The sequence below is a fragment of the Mauremys mutica genome, unplaced genomic scaffold (genome assembly GCF_020497125.1).
Source record: "Mauremys mutica isolate MM-2020 ecotype Southern unplaced genomic scaffold, ASM2049712v1 000514F_np12_subseq_306581:323195_obj, whole genome shotgun sequence".
In the NCBI taxonomy this organism is placed as follows: Eukaryota; Metazoa; Chordata; order Testudines; family Geoemydidae; genus Mauremys; species Mauremys mutica.
In genome coordinates this window covers 4070-16615 of record NW_025422987.1, presented here as the reverse complement: position 1 = coordinate 16615, position 12546 = coordinate 4070, and the positions used below count along the sequence as shown (strand labels likewise).

Below are 12546 nucleotides of genomic sequence, written 5' to 3'. Positions count from 1 at the left end.
TGATTAAAGCTAATTGCGTAAGTTAATTGCAATTAATTGACAGCCCTAGATTTGAATGTTTCTGTCCCATGCAGGACAAGCTGGAATATCTGTGTGCAGGGAAAGAGCCTGGGGGAATTGTGCTGTGAAATTATTTCCTGTTCTGACATGTCCCCAATTGCCCTTTTTGCCCTAACAGGCTGCAGCGCAACATCCATGTTTTGCTCCAGCTCATTCCGTCCTCCCAGGGGCCAGGGAAGGGAAATGGCTGCAGTGGAGCCAGGTGAGGGAGGGATTATCAGGGAGTTGCTGGCGGGTTCCCTTGGGGGAGAAAGGGCAGTAAATACACAGGGGGTGGGAACTTCCAGGAAGGTTGGTCTGTGTGGGAGAGGGCAGGAAATCCCCAGGGTGGGGGCAGGGTGTGACAAACCTGCTGGGATTTGTTTACTGTGAAGCTCCAGCCTTTCTCAAGTGTGGCCACCAGGGGCTTTTATTGTGGCCACAGCCTCCTGGACTGTAATTGAGGGGAGTCGGGGGCAGCAAAGCAGCGGCTCTTCCCTGGGCTGCCTGCAGGGGCTGGTCCCTACCCCCTTCCGGAGTCATAAACACTGCAGGAGCAGGCAACCGGTGGGAGTTCCCCTCCTCCCCACGTGCGGTGGGGCTCAGGCTTCAGGCTTCTGCTCTGGGATGGTGGGCGGCAGGCTCAGTCAAGATACATGGAACGTAGGCTGGGTGGGGAGAAGTCTGTGTAACTCATCCAGTTATTGATATACATGTGACCTCGAACATTACCAATCTGTGTTCCCCCCCCCACCACACACACACACACACACACAATGCCCCCCCAACCAACCATCTCTCAAACAGACCCTCAGTCCAAAAAGCATTCGTCCCTCATATTGTTGAAAAGACTCACAGCAAACAGAAAAATTCCAGTTTTTAAAACAATCCTCCAGCAAGACAAAGAAACTCACATCTGTAGACTCAGAAAACACCCCCCAAAATTTTTAGTAATATGTTGTCATGAAGAAACCAAAGTGCTAAAGATACCTGATTTTTCAACTACTTTCAAATAATCTTCTCAAATCAACATCTTTAGAATGAAACACTTTCTATCTTTTTAACAGAAAATTTTCCCCAGAAGAAAAGACACTGGTCCTGGAGATATTACAATACCAGGTCAATGCATGGGGTGGACAAAGCAAGCTCCTATTCCATCCCCTTTTTTCAAAAATCAATTTAATATATAGTCCTCACATAAAGGACCTATCAGATATTAAACTGATAAGAACAGCCACTGCGCTTGATCTTAGCCATGAGGCCGAGAAGCAATGCTCTGAATCTCGGATGCTAGGCAGCCACTCTTCCCCCACTGCTTTCTACTTCAGCATGAGAAGCTCCCAGACATGCACCAAACACCATTCACAAGGCTTTGATAACTAGGTAACTCGAAGTGATGACCACTTCCCCGAAATGACTCCACTGGAAGAATTCAAAGCAAGAGCCCTTAACACACAATTCTGTTCGAAGACAGACGTCTTTCAGCCTCCTTCCTCTCGCTGGCTTCCCTGTGCATGCCTAATTTGCATAAACCCACCCACTGACCTGTGACTAACAATCTCTCACTGTTAACTCTTACAGCAAAACAGGCCAAAGAAAGCCTATGCAAGCGCTATCCTGCAGCCCCACTGCTCTTTTCTGCTCCTTCTCAAACGTACAGTCAACAGGCACACATAAGAGTTTTGCTCCATACCAGTCCAGTTTCTTGTCTAACCACTGCACACACATGGTATAACCCTACCCTGAGCTGATTCCCGACTTTTGTGCTCAATACAGGAAAACAAGAATTGAGAGAGAAGCTGTGCAGGGAAGTCTTCCTCAACTTGCACTCCACTCCCCAAGGACCTTTCGGGCTCTTCTGTGGACTTCAGGTTCCATTTGATTGCCAAGGTTTATGGTCTTATTAATTAGCCATCTCCTAATGCAAGGATGCTACATGTCAGACTAAAGATCGATTTTCCAAAAAAAGAGCTGAGAAACAGAACTAAAGCTGAGCACGAGGTGTTACATTTACATGAGCATCCAGAATCTGACTGTGTCCTGGCAAGTTCAATGCTTCCGAAAGAAATCAGAAAATAAGGAGCTCGTCAGGTCCCCCTGGCCCTGTTAGCACCCAGAACTTGTCAATCTGCAGGGAAATAAGGAAAAGGCAATGAATAAAGAAGTCAGGAAATAACAAGCAAATGAAGAACGGATTTCTGTCCAATTTACCATCTTCTCAGCTACCAATCAAAGTTAAAGACCTAAAGTCAACCTATCGGCATAAGCAGGGCCGCCCAGAGGATTCCAGGGGCCCAGGGTCTTTGGCAGCGGGGGGCCCTGCTTCGGCGGTAAGTCGGCGGCGGGGGGGGGTCCTTCCGTTCCGGGACCCGCCGCCAAAGTGCCCCAAAGACCCACGGCGGGGACCCCCCCTCCGCCGAATTACTGCCAAAGTGGGACCTGCCGCTGAAGTGCAGCCCCCCCGGCGGGCCTTGGGGGCAATTGGGCGGCGGGTCCTGGAACGGCCGGGCCCCCCCGCCGCCGAATTACCGCCGACGACCCGGCTGCCCTCTGGCTGCCGGTCCCGCTTCGCCCGTCCGTCTATCCCGGAGAGGCAGGCCCCCCCGCCCGCGCAGACCGGGAGCGAAGAAGCTCTGGGGGCCTGGGCCCAGCGAGAGTTTTCCGGGGCCCCCGGAGTGGGTGAAGGACCCTGCTCCAGGGGCCCCAAAAAACTCTCGTGGGGGCCCCTACTGGGCCCGGGGTAAATTGCCCCACTTGCCCCCCCCCTCTGGGCAGCCCTGGGCATAAGTACAGATGGTTGAATGGAAGTTAAAAGGAGCGGCTGTGTGCAAGTGTTTAGGAAGCCTGCAAGCAACATGCAGATCATTTAAAAACGCTGCAATTAGAGGCTGTGACAAAGTTCCTCCTCTACCTTGGTGGGTCCTGCGCCTTATTGGCAGATTTGCTCACCTCATTGAATCTTCCCCCTCTGGTAGAACCCACAGTCTGGATCAACAACTCCTGTGTCTGATCAGGAGTTGGGAGGTTTGGGGGAACCCAGGCCCAACCCTCTACTCCGGGTTCCAGCCCAGGGCCCTGTGGATTGCAGCTGTCTATATTGCCTCCTGTAACAGCTGCCATGACAGCTACACCTCCCTGGGCTACTTCCCCATGGCCACCTCCCAACACCTTCTTTATCCCTCATCCACAGGAACCTTCCTCCTGGTGTCTGATAAAACGCTTGTACTCCTCAGTCCTCGCAGCAGCTACAACCTCTCACTCTCAGCCTCCTCACATGCACACCACAAACTGAAGTGTGACTCCTTTTTGAAACCCAGGTGCCCTGATTAGCTGGCCTTGATTGGCTGTATGTGTTGTAATACCAGCCTGTCATGGTTGCTGAAAGCCTGTGAAACTGTACCCAGGTGTGGTTTTCACAAGCAATGTAAATAATGTCCAAATCCCGCCCCCCTCACAAACACTCCACAGGGGCAGCACAGCTCCGGGGTTTCTCTGGAATCGCACAATAATGCTGGCTTTGTTCCCAAAACAGCACCTGTAGCTTTGCACAGTGAGACATGGGGGTGCTGCATGCCCCCGCCGCAGCCCTCGTACCCCCCGCACCTCAGCTACTCAGCAGGGCACATGTTATGCCCACGAGGGGCAGCAGGTTAGACTGAGCAGGAGACCCTGCCCAACGCGCATCAGACACAGCCGCACCCGATGCAGATGTGCGTATTCATTATCTTGCCTCTCTGACAACACCGCCCCAGGCTCCTGCTGTGCCAACAAATATTCGTCCCGGCTCCCGGGCGCTGATAAGTATCTGTCCAGATCTCATTCGCCAGCCCTGCCCCAGGAGAGCATGGGCACTCGCCCAGCTCTAGGAGAGCCAGGCCAGAGCCCTGAGTGCGCTAGACGGAGACCCAAGGCCATTGTTGCCTTGAACAATATGAATTTGTGGGGGGTGCTGAGCCAAGGAACATCGTATAAACAGGTGTGTTGGAATCCATGTCATAACAGGGGCTGCTGCAGACACACCAGTTCCCTGCTCCTCTGCCCAGGCAGCTCCCCACCAGACTGACACTACACACCCAGCCCCTGCACCCGCCCACTACCAGGGCTCCTCAGCCCAGAGGGGAGCACCCCCCCGGCTGAGTGGGGCAATCAGAACCCCCCGAAATTTCCCTGGGAACCAAGCATGATCTGCCTCAGCCCTGAGCCCTGCTACCCATGTATTCGGAGTGAGTCCCAGTTTCCCTTTCCGACCATGTGTCCGGCCCATGTGTCTCTTCTCCTCTCCCCAGTGCCCCTCCAAACCAGCCCATTTCCCCTGCTCACCGGGCTGGGTCTCTGCACAACCCCCCTTCTCACCGCTCCTGCCCTCCAATAATCTCCCTGCCCTTACACAGGTCCTATAGGGCTGGATCCCATCCCTCCCGCCCTTCTCCACCTCATTTTTCTGCATCTGGGGGTCTATGGAGATGGGTCTCTCCTCTGCCATCCCCTCCCCTGCCCCCAATATCCCTCTGGGGCTCTGTGGGGCTGGGTCTCCCTCCCTGCCCCTGTGCTCCCCCCTGCACAGCATGTCCTGGGAGTGACTCAGAGTCCCTGGACCAACATTTCACACACCCCACCCCCACCCCACATTTCTCCCTCCACCCCACCCCATTTCTCCTGCACGCCAGGCTGGGTCTCTGCCAACCCCCTCTCCTCTCCTCCTGACCCCAATATCCCCTGCCCCTACAGGTCTATGGGGGTGGATCTCTCCCTCTCCCCTTCTCCCCCCATCCCTTCCCCCAATATCTCCCTGCCCCAGGCTGTCTATGGGGCTGGGGCTGTCCCTGAAGCCCCGTCCCCAGCGCGGGGCTCACAGACAATCCCCGCCCGGCGGCTGTGTGCTGGGGCTGTGACATGCTGTGATGTGCTCACTCCCCGGAGCTGCATATTGACCAAAGGCGTGTGAATGGGGTGTGGTGCCTGGCGGGGAGCAGCTCATGGTGAAAAAGAAAGCAATGGGAGCAGCAGATCCTGTCCTAGCAGTGGTTTGTGGTGGGGGGGGGGGGTTCTTTGCAACCATGAGTGGGTGTCTTGTGGGTGCAACTAGACCCCCCCCCTCTCTGGTGGGGCGGAGCTTCTACTGTCTGCCTTGGGGGGGGGGAGGTTCCATGATGTCACAGCCCATGGTCGGGGGAGTTGAATTGGGTTTCTGAGTTGGGAGAGCAACTTCCCCCGCTCCCACTCACTCTCCACTAGGGGGCTGGGCTGGGATCTCTAGGGAGGGAAGTGCAGGGAAAAACAGTCTCCCCTATGGAACCCAGGAGTCCTGGCTCCCACTCCCCCTGTTCTAGACCCCCTCCACTCCCAGAGCCAGGGATAGAACCCAGGGGTCCTGGTGCCCAGCCCCCTCCCTGCTCTGACCACTCGACCCCACTCCCCTCCCAGGGTGGTGCAGGGGTCACTGGGTCTGTGTCCCAGCTCTGCTAAGGGCCTTGACTGATTTCCCCAAAGTGCTTCCTTCTGAATCCAGCACATCTGCCCCCCTGCCCGGTCACTGCCCACCCCCCGTGTGGGGGCACCAGCACTGTGCCGGGTCGTGATGGGAAATTGTCCAAGCTGGTCCAGGGGAGACGTGTGTGTCCCTGCTGCCTCCTGCTGGTGGGGCTGAGCCCCGCTCTGGGTGGGGGTGTGTGTGTGTGTGTGTGTGAGACACTGTTTGTATCAGTGTGTTGCTGGGCTAACCAGTAGGAAATGGCTTTGCAGGATTTTGTATTCTGCAGCAAGTGACTGACACACACACACACACACACAAAGGGACTCTCACAATCCCAAGAACACTCACACACAACACACCCAGAGGGACATGCTAACCCAACCCCCAAAGAAACAATCACCCCCCCCACACACCATAATATTCACAATTGTGCTCAGAGACACAACTGCACGCAGGTCACTCCCACTGCTCCAAATACAAGGACCTCCTGCCCCACACAGCATGTGCCAAGGCCTGTGGAACTCACTGCCACTGGACAGCTACCAATGAGAATGATCCCCTCGTGCTGGATCATCTGCTTGGCCCCCTGCCCCCTCTCGAGGTGCGCTGTGCGGCGTGGCTGGGGATTGTGCAACAGCCCAGCACCAGGCAACGCAGAACGGAGACCACATGCCCTGCCCGCCTCACCTGAGCTGCTCTCCAGGTGCATCGAAGCCCAGCCCCTTGCACCTGGGCTCTCCTGCCCCACAGGGGGTGAACTGCAGCCCCCGCCACACTCCACAGAGGGGAGAAGGGTCAGGCCAGCGAGAAATCACCATCGGGGTCGACGATATGGGGTCTGTGACATAGGGAGAAACGGTTGTCGCGTTAGCAGAGGGCAGCAGAGCATGCACACACACACAATTGCAAACATATGCATGAATCCAGCCACACACACACACACACAATTGATAATATACACAAACACCCGCAACAATAATCTCAGCAAAACACCAACACTCGAAGCCCTGGGCAGCCAGGGGAGGCAGCTAGCTAGGCTCTGGGACTGGATCACTCCAATTCCCGCAGGATAGTGACTCCGGTGCAGGGACACCACAGCGCAGGGGGTGACCTAAGACGTCACGATTTTATCGGCGACCCTCGTTCCGATATTGGCTTGTTTGTCCCGCGTCCCGACCTACTGGAACAAACAAGCATAAGTCTCCGGAGCACGGAAGGGTTTCGGGGCCCTCCCCTGTCCTGACTCCGCCCCCTCCCCAAATCCCCGCCTTGCTTGCATAGCACGCCATGGTCCAGGTGGATGCAGAGGAGCGACGGGGGCAGGGGTGTGTGTGAGTCTGGCCTGGCCCCGAGCGAGGCTAGGACGTTCGGGAGCGGTACCCTGGACCGGAAGAGTAGGGGGCAGCTGGCAGCGGACTGTTCTCCACCAACGCTGGGCAGCGGGACTTGGTGCAGCCGCTGCTGCAGCTCCCACTGCTCGCTGGGGGGGAGGGAAATGTGTTTTAGTGGCCAAGCACGTGTGCGCTCGGCGGATGCGGCTTTGGCACCTGGGCACTGACTCCACCCTCCCGTGCCCGGGCCTGCTGCGGGGACCCTGCTGCGCGCTACGCTTTGTGCCCAGCCGCCTGGCGCTAGTCGGGCTCTGGGCTGGCCTCGCTCCCCTTCCCACACAAGACTGATGTGCAATCCCATTGGCGGAGTCATCGGCAGCCCAGCCCCATTCGTTCCCCTGCGGGACCCGAGCGGGGATGGAGGGGCTGGGGCCTGCTGCCCCACTCTGGGCTGCCGCTCGGGGATCTTGCACCAGGCTGGGGCAGCCAGGCCCAGAACGCGGAATCTGGCCAGGGGCTGGGGTATGCGCAGCGTGCTAGCTGCTGCTGAGTCCCGCAGGACCGGGCTGCAGGGGGGTTCGTGGCGTCACACCAGGAGCCGCAGGCACAGAGCTTGGCCCGAGCTGGGCTCGCTTCCTCCCCCCCACGGCAGTGGGAGCTGCAGCAGTGGCTGCGTCTGCGTGTCCCGCTGCCCTGGGGGGGAGAAACAGCCGCTGCCTGGCCGCGCAGGCCACTCTCTACTTACTATCCTCCAAGTACCCGAGCCCGAGTCCTGCCTGCTTGCGGGGGCCAGGCAAGACTCACACTCACCCCAGCCCTGCGTCTCCTGGGACTTCCCTCCTAGCACTTGTGGAGGGAGGAGGAATTGGTGGGGTGGGGGATTTTTTTTTTTTGCTTCTGCCGCCATTTTTTTCCCTCTGCCCCCGGCCCCGCGCCCCCAGCATCCCGATATTTGACCTGGGTGATTCGTTTGGTCACCCGTAGACCCCCAAGCACGGAATCTCCCCAACCACGCAGAGAATTCTCTCCGCCGGGCGTCCTTACGGGTTCCTCTCGCTGCTCTCGGTCCTGCCGCACACTGACACTTGCCTCTCTCCTGCATATGCCCGCCCAATCGGACACGGTGACACCTCCTGTCGTTTTGGTCTCCTCGTGAATGAGTTGCACGGCGGGGATTTTAGGTGAGCACGTCACCTCTCGTCACAGCCGCTGGGCGGGGGATTGTCTGTGAGCCCCGCGCTGTGGGGCGGGCGCCTTCAGGGAGAGGACCCAGGCCCCATTAGACAGACTGGGGGTAGGGAGTGTATGTGGGGGAGTTAGGGATGAGTTGGGATGGGGAGAGGGTAGAGACCCAGCCCCATAGACCCGTAGGGGCAGGGGGAATATTGGGGTCAGGAGGAGAGGGGGTTGGCAGAGGAGCCCAGCCTGGGGTGCATGGGGAAGTGGGATTGGTGGTGGGGTAGCAGGGAGCTGGGGGAGAGAAGAGACTATGTGGGGTTGGGGGGGTTGTGAAATGTTGGTACAGGGAATCTGAGTCACTCCCAGGATATGCTGTGCAGGGGGGAGCCCAGGGACAGGGAGAGAGACCCAGCCCCATAAACCCCCAGAGGCAGCAAATGAGGGGAGAAGGGGGGAGGGAGGGATCCAGCCCTATAGACCTGTAGGGGCAGGGCGATATTGGGGGAAGGAGGATTGGCAGAGACCCAGCCCGGGGTGCAGGGGAAATGGGCTGGTTTGAAAGTAACTGGGGAGGAGAAGAGACACAGGGCAGGACACATGTTGGGACAGGGAAACTGACTCACTCCGAATACATGCAGAACTGGGCAGGGTGGAGGCAGATCATGCTGGTCCCAGGGTAATTTCGGGGGGTTCTGATTCCCCACTCAGCCGGGAGGCTCACAGACGATCCCCGCGTCTGTGAGCCCCCATTCTGGGGTGGGGCGGGGTTGCAGGGGCTGGGTGTGCGGTGGTCAGGCTGGGGGAGCTCTGCCTGGGCAGAGGGGCTGGAACCAGGGGCGGCTCCAAGGCACCCAGCACACCCAGCGCCTGGTTGGGGGGGAGAAGCTGCAGGGGGGGGGGCTGCTGCTGGTCCGCTGATGGGGCAGCAGGCACCCCCCAACCCGTCCCCCACTCTACCCCCACTCCCCTCCCAGAGCTGGGGGAGAAACCAGGAGTCCTGGCTCCCAGCCCCGCCCGGCCCCCATTCTACCCCCTAATCTCCCACTCCCCTCCCAGGAGCTGGGCGGGAGGAACCCTAACCCAAGCCCTGCCCCTCCCCCCTAGTGGCTCCATCCAACAGCCCCGCCCAAGTGGGGAGAGACGAAGGCCAAGGGAGAAGCAGGCAGAGGGGGGGAGGCGCTGGGGGCGCTGCGGGGAGGGGCGTTTCGCCTCAGGGTAGCCGGAGGGGGGCGGGGACGGGGCTGTCTGGGGGGCGGGGCGGGGATGAGGAGTTGCGCTGGGGGGGAGGTTGTCAGGTTGACCCAGGGACCCGCCCTCACCTGGGCTGGAGAGGACGGAGGCAGCCCCGGGGCAGGCTGGGAGTTGTAGTTTCTGGCTCGTCTCAGAGCGGAATTGACGGGCCGGTTGCTCAGACAACGCGCCCCTCCCGGTGCACTCTGGGAAGCGTAGTAGTTCCTCTCTCTGCTCTCTCACATGTGGCCTCTATTGGAGGAGGGGCCGTAACTCGTTCACTTCGCCGCGCCCCTCCCCGACTCCCTGATTTGGCGGAGAGAGCGCGGGACAGAGACTCGGCGCGGTGGGGGGAGGCCCCGGTTTCCCTCGCCCAGAGGCTTCGCTGCCCCCTCCCCCCCCGGGCGCGCGCTGCGGCCGTTGGGAATTATCGAATTCCCGACTCGAACATGGCCGGGACAGGGGGCCTGCGCACAGGGCTCAGAGTCCAGCCACTGGGGGCGGGGACTCAGTGGGAACCCGCCCTACGGTCGCTGCTGGGGGGGGTCCCTGGATCGGGGGACCGCGGCTCGAGGGCAGGCATCGGCGGGGCGGGGCCGGGTCCGAGCGGTTTCTGGGGCGGGTAAGAGTGACGTGGCAGGCGTCCAGCCAGCACGGGGGGGGCTTCCCAGAACAACCCCTAAGCATTCCAAGGATCGCGCGAGGCTCCAGCCCCTGCCCACGGGAGCCAGCCCCGGGAGCCCCTGTTGATGGGTGGGGGCACAGGGGCAAGAGGGCAGGGCGTGGAGTGACAAAGGGGCTTACAACCCCGCCCCCAAAACCCCAAGCTGAGCCTTGGTGGGGGGGGTCAGCAGGGCGGGGCGGGGAGGCTGAGCATGCCTGGGAGGCAGGCCCCACACGTTGGCAGCCTGGGGTCCAGCAGGGGGTCCCGGGTCGATTGTCCCATACGATCACCCAGGATGCGCAGAGGACCCAGGGGACGGCCCCAGCCTAGTCTGAGTTAGTGTCAGCAGTTTCATGGGGGCTGCTAGGCCTTATCGTCCACCCACACGGGCTACTGTCTGAAAAAGCTTCAGAGCAGGCCCTGGGGATCCACCTCCCCCCTTCCCCGAGGCCCCACACGCGCATTCCACAAGTTCCCATCACCCTTCCTCTGTCGCTCCCCCCCACCACCCTCACTTCCACTTTCCACCACGGACCGGGGGGGGGGCAGGCTCTGGGTCTGGGATTAACATGGGGGCGAATTCAAATCAGGCCACTGATCGTCCCGTGTGCGAGGGGTGTTTCACATTGTTGATAAAGGGCGGGGGGAGAGTCCACTCAGTCTCTGTCATGATTGTAGGTCTACTCATCTCCTCAGGATTATTGGGGTTGAGTTTTTCCTGGATGGGAGTCAGGCGCTGCCTGAATTCTCAGAAAGGGATTCAGTACATTTATATGAGATCAGCAGATCATTCTTAACTTCGATGGTATAACAAACAATGTAAGATGCGGATATTAAATCCTCTATGCTTCAGGAATATTAAAGCCTCATCCTCATAACTTGTAATGTGGGGTCAGGAAGAAAACTTCTACCTATGGGTCAGGTTAAATTTCCAATGAAATTGTTTTTCTATGGGGTTTTCTCAGACTTTGGCTCAAGGACCACAGCTGGGGTTCCTGTGACTTGCCCTGAAGAAATAGATGCATTGATGGGCCTTTATATTAGAGGCAATCTGATCATTTCTTTGTTTTATCAGTAGTGTTTTAGCTGTCCCAACCAAAATTCAAGGGTCCCATTACATAAAAACTATAGTAACGAGATTGTCACTTTGTGCCTCAAGGTTACAAGCTAAACAAAATAAGGACAAGATAAACGCAAACAGTAGCATACAGAGAAGTATTAACCTCCATTTATCAGTAATGGGGAACTGAGGCAGAGATGAAGGACCAGATTTTCAATGGCTAATTTAAGGTGCTTAAGATGACAAACAGATGCTTAAAGGTGCTTTTGAAAATAGCCCACCAGCTAGGTTAGGTTGGCATAAACACCTCACCCGAATTTCAATAGGAGTTAGGTGCCAAACCATAACTTTAAGACCTTATTGGTCTATTTCCTGTTCCAATTTTCACCAAAACCAATATGGTTCTGCTCACTGATATACGCCTAGAATATTCCCATGGAAATTTTAGAATTGATTTGGATGTGGTGTCGTCACAAGGTTCATGTTAAACCAAAAAAACAGAGAAATGCGCAACTCAGGTAGTAGGTGAAGAGACTCACAATTCACTTTTTTTTCCCCCAGTAAACAGAAGTTTTCAATATGTTTTGCCTCACACAGATCATTATCTTCAAGATAAAGAATATTGTCTTCTCCCAACCTTGCCCTGCCTCACACCTACAGTACCACCGCAGCAACAAGAGAGCTGCAGATCGACAATTGAAAAGGTAATTTTAGGAACAGAGAATTAAAGGGCTATGGGTGACACAACAAAGTAGGTTTAAAATGTGATGGTGTGCATAGTCAGTCATTACATGATGTACTGGACACAGTTCTGTGACATCACACTCCTATTAGCTTAAAAGGAAACAATTGTTGTACATCTCATGCATAAGGAATGTAAACAAGTAGCGGGCTGTACAATTATCTCCTGGCCACAATATAAACATACTTGTTTGCTCTGAGTGAATGGCTGAATAAGATATTCATATTATGCCCATAACATCGACAAGGGGAGCACTGTCCATAGATGGCCGCAAAACACCTGGCATTAATGGTCACTTGCTTGTGGTGATGGCACACTTTTACATCACTTGGTAACCAGTATGGCCGTAGATAAGATCGGTCAATAACACCCTTGTGGGATTATTTTCCTAAATATTTGGACACTCAGAGCCACAAGTAACAAGGGGTTGGGACCAATCTCAAGTCGAGATAGTAATAAAGATGACTTGTGCTGGACATGCCAGCCAAGCCATCTTGCCTATAAAGGCTGGAGACTGCCAGTTTTGGCTCACCTAAAGCTCCAGAGACTCGCCAACAAGAAACAGGCTGGCTGCCATCTTGTATGGCAAGACTTGAAAGCCTAGATGCCTAGCGTGATGCGAAAGCAAATAGAAGTGTGCAGAAAGGCTTGTGACAGGTATTTAGCATCACAGGGACCTCTGAAAGCGGAGGGAATGGAAAACTAGCGGTAGACCAGATAACACGTTAAGTGAAAACATCGGGAACAGTTGAGTGGGGGGGTAATAGGAGCTCTATATAAGAGAAAGCCCCAAATATCAGGACTGTCCCTATAAAATGGGGACATCTG

The 12546-nt window shown here is 56.6% G+C and overlaps 1 non-coding gene across 1 annotated transcript; it reads right to left on the bottom strand.

The window, feature by feature from the left end:
• Nucleotides 1-1121: 1121 nt before the first annotated feature.
• LOC123357332 lies at nucleotides 1122-1312 on the bottom strand. The gene has a single exon (XR_006575537.1). It is a non-coding gene; the product is annotated as a U2 spliceosomal RNA (small nuclear RNA).
• Between the last annotated feature and the right edge of the window lie 11234 nt (nucleotides 1313-12546).